The sequence below is a fragment of the Echinops telfairi genome, unplaced genomic scaffold (genome assembly GCF_000313985.2).
Source record: "Echinops telfairi isolate 266 unplaced genomic scaffold, ASM31398v2 ScPeMD7_5592;HRSCAF=6446, whole genome shotgun sequence".
Taxonomy (NCBI): Eukaryota; Metazoa; Chordata; class Mammalia; order Afrosoricida; family Tenrecidae; genus Echinops; species Echinops telfairi.
The window spans coordinates 4,424,326-4,439,104 of record NW_022109491.1 but is presented as its reverse complement, the minus strand read 5'-3'; the positions used below and the strand labels follow the sequence as shown (position 1 = coordinate 4,439,104).

The window sequence follows — 14,779 nt, the reverse complement described above, 5'->3', positions numbered from 1 at the left end:
GCACACCGTCTTTCTAAGGGGGAGAACAGGACAGGGGGCTGCCGTGTGGGGTGGGGTGGTCAGGAGAGGCCTCTCTGCACAGGTGATGCTGACACTGGATCCAAGGTGACGGGACGGGGAGGGAGTGATGCTCCCTGCGGAAGCAGCTCCAAGCAGCGGGGAAGATGAGGTCCAAAGTCCAGGGAGCAGCCGGGGTTCCAAGAACTGAGAGCAGGGCTGGGACAGAGCGAAGGAAAGAGGACAGACCTCCTGATGTGCACAGTTTGGGGGCCTTGGAGCCTCCAAGGGACGGGATATGACGTAGGTTCTTCAAGTGTCCTCCTATCCTCTGGACTCTCTATTGGAACCGAAGGTTGCCGTGGTTGAGTCTGCTACTATTCCAGTCAAAGGCTCACGCTCACTCTCTCGCTCCGCCTCTCTCTCTCTTCCCGGTCCCCACCCCTCTACTCAAATATCAAATCATTAACATTTTAGAGATTATTTGAGGGCCTCTTTTTCACTTTTGTTTTTCACTCTCCAGGGATAACAATATATAAGTAGCCTCTCTCCTCTTCTCCCCTCCCTAGGGGAGGGCTTATGTGTTTGTGAGATGGCAGGGGCTGTCTTCCCAATCGTCTTTTCACCAGGACTGCCCTCATCCCTTTGTGCACTTGCCCACCCTGGTCCGCACAGCACCTCGCAGCGGAGGCCAGAGCACCCCTGAGAAAGAGAGACCAGCAGCCTGGGTACCAGAGACTGATAGTGGACAACCGAGCAACCAAGGGAATGCCCCAGGAATTCCCCGCTCTTTCTTCCTTGCACTCCGTCCAGTCCTGGACGCTACCAGCTGGGCAGGCAGAAACCCCCTCGCTCCTCTTCAGAACCACCTCCCATCTCTTCTGGTCTCGTTCACATTTCCTCCTACATCCTTCTTCCTTTTCTGACATCTTTTCTGTCCCCGGTTTTCCCAGTCATCTGACATCCACGCTCTTCTGCCCAGGGTATGTGGCTGGGTATGATGATGAAGAAGAAGATGATGATGATGAAGATAAGTAACCAGTGCTCATCATTCTGGCCACTGCATATCCCAGCTGAACCGAGGCCACCCTGCCCAGTGGCCAGCACCGAGCCAGCACCAACCCCACTATCCAGGGGTCCACAGACAATCTCCCTCTCCCCCCACCTCTGACAAGCTGGGGAGTGTTGGTAGCAGCCCATTTCACAGAGAGGGAAATGAAGTTTTGCAAAGCGGAAGCAACATGGCTCAGATCATGTGAGCTCTCCAAACAAAAAATCCAAACCCAGCTCTGCCAAGCCAGAGTCCAAGTGCCGAGGTGCCAGCGTGGTGGCTTCTCCCATCCTCGGTGCTCGGCAACCGTCAGGCAGGGGAACACGAACAGCCTGGTAAAGGCAGGAACAGACATACAGTGCTCTGGGCAGCTTGCTGCAGGATTGTATGTCCAGCAGAAAAAAGAAGGAGGGGCATCAATCTCCCAAGCCCCCAATAGGTCAGGGTAGAGCTGCCCTTGTGAGTGTCCAAGACTATACACTTTTTTATGGGACTAGAAAGCCTCGCCTTTCTCACATGGATAAGCTGGTGGTTTAGAACTGCTGACTTTGCGGTTAGCAGCCCCAGACATAACCACTACACCACCAGGGGTCCTGTAGATGTGTGTGTGTATAGGTAGATATGCAAGTGTATTTATATGTTTGTATATGTGGTATGTTGATATATGTATACTGTACACACATCATCACCACCTCCATGTGCCTCTCGATCAATTCTAACTCGTGGCAACCCCAGCAGAGTAGAACTGTGCTCTGGGAGATTTTTGGCAACTAAATTCTTGAAAGTAGATCATCAGGCTTGGCTTACAAGGTTTCTCTGGATGGGCTCAAACTAGGCTATCCCTCTGATTAGCAGCTGAGCATAGAGTGGATTGCACCACCCAAGGACCCGAGCTACGTGTGTGCCTGTGCTTGTGTGAGGAGGCGTCAACCAGCTCATGGAAAAAATGGACTTCAAGGATAATAGAGCTTTTTCATGAACGATTGAAGCCCTCTCATATATCTGTTTGTAATTATGCATATATCTATGCATGTATACATATCGACACACATAGATGTATACATCTATGCATGTATGAATGTAAGTATAGATTATATACATTGTATATTTACATGCATATATATAAAACACAACTGTGCATGCACATATACACCTGATATGCATACATGTATGTATACAGTTGTTATTGTTGTTATATACCAAAAAAATTCAAACCAACCTCATTGCCATCCAGTCAATACTGACTCATAGTGACCCCTGTGGGTTTCTGAGAGTGTACCTGCTTAAGAGAATAGAAAGCCCAGCCTTTCTCCCTTGGAGTGGCTGGAGGTTTCGAACTGCCAACGATGTGGATCACAGCCTAATGCATATCCACTACACCGCCAGGGCTCCTGCAAGCCTCTCTATAGAGATCGGTAGATAGCTATTCATTGTTGTTGCTGAATGCCATCAAGTCAGTTCCATCAGACCCCCTCAATTCCATCCAATGCCACCAACTGCTTGCACCGCACAGCACAGCATGGAGCTGCACCACGGCGTGGCCAAGGCTGCACTCTCGATGGAGCCGTTTCCGGGTCTTTATGCCCACAGAGCTGCTGGTCGTCTTGAACCGACAACCTTTTAGCTAGCAACCAAGCACTAAATCAGATGTTTTTGTAATGGTAACAACCTCTTAACTTCTTAAGCTTTCTACAAGCCTTAAGTCCACTCCCATTTTATTAATCAAGACTAGAAACAAGACCCACATCCCCCACATGGCCCGTTATTGGTGTCCTGGTGAGACCCTGCTCACTGACTCCCTGCCTCACTTCTGAGGTTGTGACCACAAGCCGGGTGCCCTCCACCTGTTCCCCATCAGTCTCCTGGAGGACTCAGGACACCCGGAGGCTGTCAAACAGCCTGGGCACACGTAGCGACAGTGCCCCACTACTTACTGTAGCCAGGGCAAAGCTCCCTTTGCAGGTCTCCCCTTCGGCACGCTCAGGATACTTATGGGCAGGATCTTCCATGATGGCTTCGGCTGTAAATATTTAACTATGGGTGACACCTAAATGGCTGCTTTGCATGCTGGGAAACAAATATGCTGATCAGGAAACTAGCGAGGGATCCTCTCTGAGCAAGAAAATGCTACTTACAACAGAAACCATGATCGGATCATTCTTGGGGGCTGGGGGCAGAGGCAGGGAAACAACAACGAAACACAATTGTTGTAGCTGTTGATGGTGTTTTTTCTCCCTAAATACGGGTGGCATTTTGAAACAGACCTTTGAATAAGACAAAGTTTGGCAAACTGCCTAGCCATCTGATTTGAGGTTATTCTAATGAGACATGAAAGGGAATTATCTTCTAGCTTCTTCTCTTTTGCAGAAATAGTTTCTTTATTAATATTGAGTAAGAAGAGTCCATCAGGTGCAATAGAAATGTGGGAGGGGCGTTAAAAATCATCAAAATATGGAAAGATCAGCTCATTTCACTGGATCAATTCTTTCTGATAAAACTAACCCCATCCTTTGCCATCAAGCTGGTTTGAACTTAGCAAACCTAGAGAACAGGGCAGACTGCCGCAGAGGTTTTCATAGGTGTATGCTTTATGGACTCATAACGACTCTCTAGGACCGGGTAGAATTGGCTTTTTGAGTTTCCAAGAGTGTAACTCTATAGAGAATAGGCAGCTCTGTCTTTCTCCCGTGGGTGGCTGGTGGTTTCGAACTATTGACCTTGCAGATCATAGCCCCATGTGTTGAGTCAGCACTGACTGGAAGGCAACGAGTTCAGTTTTTTGGTTTATTCTTTATGGAAGTTGACCACCACATCTTTATCCTGCCAAGGAGTCGCTGGTGGTTTTGAACCTCTGACCTTTTGTTTAGCATCAGTTAACCACCTGAGCCCCTATAAAATAATTAAAATCTTACATATAAAAATTAAAGATACAGAGAGAGAAAACGAGCCCATGAGCCTGTTGGACCACCGAACTTAAAATCCCTGTGCCTCAGTGTCCTGGTCTGTCAGATAGGTAAAAGAAAATTTCTCGGTGGGATTTTTTAAATTGATATTTATTATATAGCACTAGATCACTGCTTAGTGCAAAAGGAGCATTCTGCAAATCTTGGCTATTATTGACCCCTGTACTCTCTTAAGCATTTGTGATATGTGTCTTCCCTGATTTATAGTATTCTCCGAGTACATGGGTAGCTAGATTCATTGCCTGTGCTTTGTGCATATTTAATTGTTTTAATGTAGGTGGATTCAAACCAAGTGCATCATTCTGCAACGTGTGTGTGTTTGTTTTTTCCCACCCTAGTTCATGGTCAGGAATTCGCCCAACTAAGCAAGAAGGATGGCTGTAAAGAGTGCGATGCTAGAAGACCGACAAAAATGTAGTTCTCTTCCTGCCTGTGATCAGTTGCCAAGCCAGCACTTGTGATCCATGAAGGTCTCCATTAGCTTATTTTCGGAAGTAGATTGCCAGGTCTTTCTTCCTAGTCTGCCTTAGTCTGGAAGCTCTGTTAAAATGCGATCAACATCATGTAGTAGTTGTTGTTGTTTTTAGTGATCAGAGAGTCTGTTCCATCTCATGACGACCTCGTGGCATCATGGGGGCAGAGTACAACTGTCCCCTCTAGGGTTTATAACCCTGGGACCCTTCAAAAGCTAATGACCACACTTCTCTTCTGAGGTGAGGGGTCTCCAGGGGAACCTTCAGGTTCCTCGTCGAACATGTAATAATTTCTGCTATCTGCAGTAGCAGAGTAACACACCAGAGTAACATAACAGAGTAACAGTAGCAGAGTAACACACCAGCCTCTACTGATGGATGGTAGGTGCTGCACACGAGGTATATTGATGGGAATTGAACCAGGCTTGGCTTCATGGGAAGTGAGACTTCTACCACTGAGCCCCAGTACCTCCTGTGTGTACACAGCCTTGACTGAGCATGGGCTTGAGGTTTGTGGTGGACGCGACATGCACATGCGTCCAGGCCCAGCCGTATGGCTAGTGGAATTGTCAATGCTGCTTGGGGTTTGGCGTGTGCACACACAGCCACCACCATAATGTTTCCGAAAGGCACTGTTCCTGCCCACGTGGTTGTGGCCCTGGGTGCGAGGAGGACAGAGCATAGGGACACAGACTGTCCCCTGCACAGAAAGAAGTGAAAGATAGGAGGGGCAGAGCACGCTAGAAATCAGGAGCCCCGCCCTCCTTGTTATGCCCCCTGCCTCCCCAGACTTCAGGCGATGAGATGTCAGAGAATGCTTGAATTTCGGGAACCACTTGATGCGCAGTCCCTTAAATGCAGTAGGCATCTTAGTTGAGTGAATGGAAGGAAACCTTAGGATATTGGAGTGACGAGGTTATTTGGGGGTACCTGGGAGAAAGATTGGAGATTCGCGGGTTGAAACCACCAGCCCACGGATGTGTCTAAAATAAAACTAAGAAGCAGAAAAATAAACGAACAGATAGACACCACCGCCATCAAATCAATTCCTAGTCATAGTGACTTTTTAGGACAGAGAAAGACAAATACTCCCTGCAATTTCTGACACTAACAGCCTCCTCTTCCTCCCATGGAGCAGCTGTTGGGTTTGAACTACTGGCTTTGCGGTTAGCAGTAGAACGCATAACCCACTAGGCCACTGGGGCTCCACAGTGCTGGCAGAAGTCAGTTCTGAATAAATGTTGTTGAGTGAATAAATGAAAGTACCCCAGGTGTACGTGAGAACATTTGCTTCTCTTAAGAAGTCAGCTCGCCATCATAAGCAAACATCTCCCTGGTGGGCGCTTTATCCTTCCTCTGTCAATCCCAAAGGGGAGCCTCGCCGTCGTCCCTCTGGTTTAATTATTGCTCTTTGAGATCAGCAAGGCAGCTCATCTGTTTACTGTCAAGCCACATCTGTGAATGCAGAAATAATGAAAGAGAAGGGGTGCGGGGTGGAGGGGGTGTGCATGGAGCATGAGCAAAATCAAGTCAAACTTTATGATGCGGGTACAGGAACTCAACTCTCACAGAGGTGAAAACAAGGGTGGGAAAAGTGTGTCTGTGTGTGAGGGGGTGGGGGGCGGGGGACAATCTCCAGACCTGTCAATCCCATAAACTAAGAGTATTGTGTTGCTGCTTCTAAAAATGTTTAATAAGTTTTATCATCTTGTGACTAAGGTTAAACAAATGTGAGTCCTTTGAGGAATGATTTTCTGGAAGCAAAGTTATAGCATCCACATCTGTGTTTCCAATCACTTAGATGAGGCATAGATCCAATAAATCACGAGTAAATTCCACGAAATGATTTCTGTGTCCTTGTCCCCAGAGAAGGAGGATCGCATGAGCCACCATTTCGGGTCCCCTCTCCATGGGAATTCAGAATGTCGGCTGCCATCGTCATCATCATCGTCTTTTAATCTGTTGGGTTTTCTCAGAGGAAAAGTCTGGGCTTTTCCGTGGAAAGTTACCATGAAAACTATCATCCAGCAGGAAGATGGAGACATTGTCTCGGGGTGCCTGGGAGATTCCAGCCAAGGTTCCCATCTGGGAATGGGCTAACAGTCTTCGATATAAGATCCTTAGACTCGAACCTCATAAATTCATGCGTGTGTGTGTGTGTGTGTGTGTGTTTCACAGTGATGTAATGTGAGGCTGACCTGGAGTTTGTACATGTTCCCCCAGGAGAAGCGTAACATTCTAGGCTGTGTTTTATGTGCCCAGATTAAAATATAGCACAGCCATGTATTTCCTGTGAACCGATCTGTAAGTGCTTCCAGCAGAACATTGAAGAGACAAAGAGATGTGTCCAAGAGTGTGCGGCTGAGTCCTAGGAGAGGAGGGTGCATGTGTGTGCTTGTGCATGTGTGTGTGTGTGTGTGTGTTTAAAGAGGGTGTGGCGTTTCCGCTAAAGCCACAGTCCCCTCCACGCGCAGTTTTTTGTGCTCTGCTCTCACTTGTGAATCTGCCACAGCGCTTGCTCGGTGCCACACATCAGCCACGAGCAGGTCTGCGGCCTGTTTGAACCCTCCGCCATGGGGTGCGTGAGTGACAGCTAGTGTGCCCTGGGTGAGACAGGGTTGGAGGAGGCTCATGGGAAGTCCCCCAAGATAAAATGGGAGCCATGGAAAGTTCCACTTTTTAATTTAAAAATATAATAGTAATAATCAAGCGCGTTTCATTGAAAAAGAGAGGGGTGGGTTTCCAATACGATTCAGAATCTCGAAAACCACAGCTGTGATAAATTAGACACTCGGGGAGCCAGCTTGTGGCTGGAGAGACTGTCATTTTCTGTGGGAGAAACATCTTGTAGAAATGGCTGCCACCTTTGACTTCCACAACAGCAATGGCGAGCGTGCAGGGTAAGAGTTTGAGGCTGAAACCTTGCTGAGCCAGAGAGGATCCTGGCCTGTGGAGTGTGCAGAGTGCTGACCCCCCTTGCCAAGAATACTATGGGCGCCCTATGGAGATTGCATGAGAGAAGGGGAGGGGGCAGGAAGGAACTAACTACGGAGAGAGAAGTTGCCAGGAAGGATGCCATGCACTGGAGAGACATCCTTTGATTCATCCCACGGATATTTCTTTGTTTCTTCAATTTCTGAGACCCAGGACGGCAGCGATCAGAGACCAGGCCCCGTTCCCCCTGTCTTCGGAGTGTAGCCCTGGAGTACGTGGGATAAAACCAGACACCTAGTAAGAACTCAGGAAATGCCAGTGGATGCTCATGATGAATGCAGACCCTCCATCGGGGGCCACGAGGAACCCCCAGCTTATTTCTGTTTGGTTGGTTTGGTTTGGGGTCTTACTGTGGATCTCAGACCAGATTCTACCCCGGGCAGCCCCTGACATCTCTACAAGCGACAAGTCCCCCCAGCTACCTGTCGACTCTCCCTCTCAGAGCCCGGACCTGGTCTCATCTACACACTAGCCCCTGGTCAGCTCACAGAAGCTGTGATGCGCTTTGGTGGTTCACCCTGAGCAGACCATGCTGCTCACTGCAGAACCCAAGCTCTCTGAGGCTCCCTGGAACGTCATCCTCGGACTCGTTAGCATCGACCGAGGACACCGGGTGCAGAATCTGCACTGGGCAGCAAATCTCCCACCCACAGAGGCAGACAGTCTAAGGATGCCCATTTCCAGCTACAGAAACCAAAACAGAGAGTTCTTGAATACACTGAACACAGGATGGAATCTCTTTCTACTTTGTTATACATAGGTGCGTGTGTGTGTGTGTGTGTGTGTGTGTGTGTACATATCCATGAGCTGGAATTTAAACCCAGATACATTTGACACCCCAGAAGGCTGGTTCACAGTGCCTAAGCACCAGGCTGCTAACTAAAAGGCCGATGAACGCACCCGGCTTCCTGCAGGGAAGAAGCCTGCAATGGCCTTCCCTAACAATTACAGTAAGGCAAGCCCATGGGGCGACTCTACGGTGCTCCGTGGGATTGCTTGTTACAGGATAAGTACTCCATAAATATTAGCTAAGGTGGAGGAGCTGTGGGCTGCCCACCAAAGGGTCAGCACTTTGAAACTATCAGCTGCAGCTTCATGGCAGAAGAGATAAGGGTTTCTACTCCCGTGAAGTGTTCCAGCCTCTGAAACCAGGGGCGTTTCCACTCCGTCCTCTAGGGGCACTGTGAATCAGAGTGGACTCGATGGCGCTGAGATTGTTGGGGTTCTGATGTGGTGAGTAGGAGCATGGATGGCATAGTACGCTACACACCGGGCTGCTAACCAGAAGTCAGAAGTTCGAATCCACCGAGCGATCGCTCTACAAGAGAAAGGTGAGACTTTCTACTCCCATAAAGAGCAACGTGGAGATGTGGTGATATCCCATTGTAGCGGAGGCCTCCCAGCAGAGCCCAATCAGAATGTCTCTGGACCCAGATCTCGAGAGCCGTGGGAGGCCCGAGTTGATAGGACTGAGCACATGGACCACAGACAGGCTCCTGCCGAGAGGGACCGTGTCGCTGCATCGTGCTCGAGCCTGACAGGACAAAATAACCACCTCCCAGGGCTGGCTGCGTGTTGGGGTGAGAGCCCAAAGTGCTTCACAATGTCCATCATTTCCTGTCGGTGTGGATTTATTTATGAATTAGGCAACATGGGAGTCGACGGGCCTGCAATGATCAAGATGCCTCTGCTTTGAAAAAGGGTGTTTGTGCCTCAGGAATGAAAGATGGGCGTGGTTGGACGGGCGGTGGCACCCCTGCTTTTCCAGGAGAAGAAAGGTGGCCCGAGCCGGGCATTTGGTGGCCCGAACTTGGGACTATTCTCAGACGAGCTGGCTGGATGGCTGGGTGGTTCTTCAGCGGAGCTGAGAGGGACACATATTGTCTGCAGGCCAGAGAAGCCTTCGTCCTTCAGGGTGGAAACTTCTTTCCATGTGGCGGTCTTTCCGGGGTGCTGACATCTGGCGTGTGTGTGTGTGTGTGTGTGTGTGTGTGTGTGTGTCTGATAGTCTGCCGGCAACATGCCTGTGCCTTGCCTTTGCCTGCATCATGTCTCCGCTCGAAGCCCTGGGCCCGGTTGCTGTGGATTCAGTTCAGTGCATGCAGAACACCCTGTAGAAGCCATTCCTGGTTAGTAGCCGCTCGCTAGCTGTGTGCTACAAACTGCTGGCAGAGGTAATAATGCTTAATAGGACCCACCTTTGGCTTAAAGCTGCAAGGTGAGTAATTAAATTGAGCTGCAGGTTCAGGCGGTAGGGGAGGAGGCACGCAACCTTTGTTTGGGGACTTTCTTCGGAGCGGCTGGGATCGCTGACCTGGTCAGTCTTCCCTAGGCCTGTGTCTGTCACCTGGCTTGTCTTGTAGAGACATCAACAGAGCTTGCCGCGAAGCAGCCAGGGTGCTGTGCAGGCAGGACTTCTGTACTCTGTCCTCCCAAATGTCCCTGGAAGGGGACACGCCCCACTCAGTTCCATCCGCTCCCAGTGAGCTGCCTTGCCCAGAGCCTGAGATGCTGCAGGGACAGGGAAGGCTGGGTCTGCTGGGACGTCAGCAGTGGCAAACCCACCACCCTCATCCTTTAACGATGACGCTGTGATGTTTCCTTCCAACATCACATGGGATCATAACTGCATTTCAAAGGCTAGCGAGCTAACTGGCTAACTAGATAAGTCTGTGTGTGTGTGTACGCATTATATCTATACAAGGAGGCTTCAAGAAAGTTTGTAGAAAACTGAAATGAAAATGGAATTTCCCCCCTGACCCACTTTGGAAGCCCCGTTGTGTATGTGTGTACACATAGATGTATGGTATATACTTATTCATGCATATTTGTAGAGGGGGTATATGTACATTTGTGTGTCTATAGACAGACTTTCACTGTTTGCGGTGCCAGCATGCTGATTCGAACTGATGGCGACCCTTTGTGATAGACAGGAACAGCCCCATAGGGTTTTCTTGGCTGTAATATTTATAGAAGCAGAATGCCGGGTCTTTCTTCTGCAGAGCCTCCAGATGAATTTACAGCCAAGCACGTAGCTATCGCAGCACAAGGGCTTCTTCTTATATATATACTTATATATATACATACATCTAGCTGCTTACTCATACATGAGTATATACATATGTGTATATATACACGTTCACATATATACAGGAGAATATATGTGTGCATATATTTAAATGTGCATATATTTAAATGTGCATATATTTAAATGTGCATGTATAATGTGCATATATAAACACAAAACAAAGAACTCACTGCCAGAGTCAGTTCCTGACCTCTAGCAACCCTGTAAGCCAGGGTCGAACTGGCCCTGTGGGTGTCTGAGACTGTCACCCTTCGGAGGGGTACAATGCCCTGTCTTTCTTCCAAGGGACAGCTGAGGGCTTGGAACTGCTGACCTTGCAGTTAGCAGCCCGACACATAACCACCACGTCACCAAGGCCCCTATGAACACATGTAGCATGTAGACTGTGTGCATTTGCATATTATATGTATACATAAAGAGACTTCAGAAAGTAACCGCATTTCCATGATCTTTTGGGTGACCCTCCTCAGCGTGTGGTCCTTGCGCCAGGGCCCTCCGCCTCTCTTGGAGGCTTGTTAGAAACGCTGACTCTCGGGCCCTGCCCCAGGCCTGCAGGGGCAGAGTCTGCCCATGGTGGAACATGGCACAGGGAAGGATGGATGCGAACAAAGCCTGGTGAAGCAAATCCACAGTCATGGAGTCCACTCTGACCCCGAGGGACCTTCTAGGATGGCATAGAAGCAGGTTTCTAAGGCTGCCATCTCTGCGGGCAGGAGTGGAGCCCAACGGTCTCACAGCATGCCCTCCTCTCCCTACCCTGGAAGCACTGGTGGCACCCAAAGGTCAGGGGCTTGCACCTACCAACGGCTCTGCAACCATCCTTCTGAGAGCCCAACCTCCAATCTACAGCCCTCGAGCAGATAAGGACTCGTAGCAACCTCGCAGAGGCTCTGCCTGGCTGCACATCTCTACCAGAGCAGTCAGCAGCACCGTTCTCCTGCAGAGCGGCTGGTGGGTTTGAACTGCCGGCTTCGTGGTTAGAGCCCACTGCATACCCCACTGGGCTACCACCACGCCTTTCCTTATGACAGAATCCTATCACTTCTCATTCATTCTCGTAGAAATTTCAGAAAAGGCCCAAATGGATACCAGCATACGGCTCTTCCATGTTGAAAAGACTAAACAATAAAGTGGACATTTGTTTTCCCTCCTCTTACCCAAACACCTAGAGATTCTCCTTGACTTTGCCTCCAGCGCTGCAAAGCCCAGAAGACTTATCTTTCTCCCCTTCCAGGAACATTTTGCTATCCCCTCCCCCAGGGCATCCCCCACCCCCAAATGGTCATATGCACAGAGCGGCTGTATGCAAGATAATTGTAGGCGGCACGAGCATGAAGTTTTTAATAGTTATGGTTTTAATTTGCAGCGTAGTCGGAGGGGAAAAGTCTACCTAGTGCATTAAAACCATGATTTCATGGATATTATTGTCTCAACTGATGCAAAGAAAAGAAAATGAGTTCATTTGAAATCAGTTGTTGGTGTTTTTTTTTCCTTCCAAATTAAGGAAGTAACAGTACAGGTAGCTTGCAGCTAATTCAGAACTCACAGAAGTGCGTTTAAAAAAAGGAAAGAAAGAAAGGAAGGAAGGAAGAAAGAAAAAGCAACTTGATCAGGTTCAAAAACGGTGAAAATAGCAGAAGCAATTTAATTCCAATACGAAAAACCAGAAGCAAATAGATGGCGGTAGTAGCTCTTTGCTTTTTAAAAGATGCTGTTGAGTTTGGGGTTCTTCGAAGCCCGGTTCCCGGGGCTCTGATTCTCTGCAAAAGTCCTCAGGAGGGCCTGCTGCACCTTGGGGTGCTTGGGGACCTGTGAGGGCTCAGGGCCGCACCTTCAGGTGCTTCCAGGGGCATAGGAGGACACACCACACAGTCTGCCTCTGCCCGGCTGAAAGGTTTGGTGGCGTGTCGCAGAGCAGCTCCCGTGCAGGGGAGAAAGACCTGATCGTTAGGGCTATTGAGATTGCAGAGAATGGGGGAACCAAGATGACAAACCACATTACAACAACCCACCAGGGACCAAGGGGACTAACAAGGAGGAGGGGAAGCCTGGGAGGCCAGGTCTGGGTTTGCCAGCCCAGGCGATGCGCGCCTGCGTGGGTCTCTGAGGCTAGAAGGCTGTTTCGCTTAGTCCCGGCTCCTTTTGTCTTTGGCGGCTGCAGCTCAGTGCAGACAAACAGGGAAGTTAGTATGATTCTTTACAAGAGCACATCAAAGGTGGTTTCTGGCTACAGCCAAATGTCTATCAAGCCAAGGACAAAGGATGGTGAGGTATTCGTGACCTGTTTGAAGAACCCGAGCTAAGAATGCGTTCAAGGAGGAATAACATGAGCTACAAGATGAAAGGCAACCAGACAGGAGGAGAAGGGCCCTGACTTTGTCCAGGCCGAACCAGCTGACTGCTTCCCGCCCATCCCACCCCCTCCGCTTCTGCCGTGTTCAAGAACGAGAAGGAGAAGAAAAAAAAGCACCCCCGGCCTCATTTATCATCTTCCCAGAGAGCTAAAGTCGGGGGCTGGAACTTCTTCCTCTCTCTCTCTCTCTCTCTCTCTCAATATATTTTGTTCCTTTGCCCTAGTCTAAATAAAGCAGGACTTATCTCCTGTTTCGTTTTGGAAGTGAGGAAGCCAACGTGAACCCAAGGAAAACATGGGGTTTCTCAGCGTGTGACACTGTCCGGAAGGCTGAGCCTTCCGGACGTGTCCCTGGTCGGGTTTCATCAACAGACTGCCATTGTTGGACAGTGGCGGGGCTGCGGCTTGCAGAATGCCTGCCGGGAGTGGGCTCTGAGCCTCTTGGAGGATGTTTGATGGAGAACGGCTAATGTCGCTCATTGCGACCCGTTGATGGAGGTTTCAAGGGCATCGAAAAGGAAAACGGAAGTTGTCAGCTCTCTAACCAAGGCCTATTGTAAGGCCTACGTATACCCAGCCAAGGGAAGAAAGGGGAATTTCATTTTTCTCACCATACCTCATAGTTCCTCCTTGCAATATCAGGAGAGGCAGCTGTCACCGGGCATTTACTGTCTGCCAGTAGCTCTGAGTAGATTTAGCATTTCAATCCTCCCAGCACCCCAGCCCGTGGGATGGTGGTACCCATTGGATAGATGGCCAGACAGAGTCAGAGTGAAACTAAGTCCATTACCCCAAAACAACAACCAAACAACAACAACAACAACAACAACAACAACCAACTCTTCTGATTCATAGCAATCCTGTGGAGCAGGGTAGGACTGCCCTTGGTTCCTGGTTTTGAACAGGTGACCTTTTAGTTAGCAGCCCAAGGCCTAACCCACTCAGCCACAAGGCCTAGTCAAGCCTAGCTGGCTAGTTAGTGGTCAAGGCAGTCACCCCAGACTTCCACACCGATGCTCTCTCGGCCAGCCTGGTTTCGCCTTGAGCGGGTTTCGGCTTGTAGAAGCCAGCTGTGATCTGAAAACAAACGGAAAGCAACAAAACCCACCGCGTGTTCATCCGCCTGCTTGCATCTGCCCATCAAAACCAGCGGATTGTATTATTCTTTCCGCGGCCTTGAAACCCAAACCCAGGCTTGGGGTAGGATCCGCCCCTGGGGCGTGACTTCCATCCTTTGACATCCAATGGGATGCTTTCCCTCACCCTCTGCGTCCTCGCCTCAGTAGCATGGCCAGTTTAGCAGAAATAAAACAAATCAAAATGAAATGCACAGCTAAATATTCATTTGGGAATACAGCGACTCCTGTCAGTATAAGTCGGCCCCCGTGTAACATTGGGGGGACCCCGAGGAGCACAAGGAGTTAAATTCCCTTCTCCAGGGACCATGGGTATCTGACCAAGTCAACAGGGATGCTCAGGAGAGGCCATCTTTACTTTTACTGCCTCCCTCCCCTGGTCTAAGAGATCCCGGACCGGCCGCTGCTCACAGGATTCATTCTGAGTAGCCCCCTGAGCCCTTGGCCTTGGGTGGACAGCTGGAATTCCTTCCTGGCCGCTAATCCATGACTTCGGAACATAACGGACAGCTCTGAATTGTGTCGCCGCCCCGTAGACATCATAAGAGGCACGCTAAAGGACAAACACATTATCTAATCGAGCTGCCTGGAGCTTCCAAGATAACCAAATGTCAGAAGTACATTCTCATTGGAAGTCCCCCCAACAAGAAATGCAGTTCATTGTCCAGGCCCAGCCGGCGCTCACCACCTCAGCAGGGGAAGGACACGAAGCCCTGTGGAGCCG

General features: G+C 49.5%; 1 protein-coding gene across 3 annotated transcripts in view; it reads left to right on the top strand.

Moving 5' to 3' along the window:
* TSHZ2 (teashirt zinc finger homeobox 2) overlaps positions 1–14,779 on the top strand; it is a 487,911-nt gene that overhangs the window by 13,776 nt on the left and 459,356 nt on the right. The gene's annotated exons all lie outside the window — the stretch shown is intronic.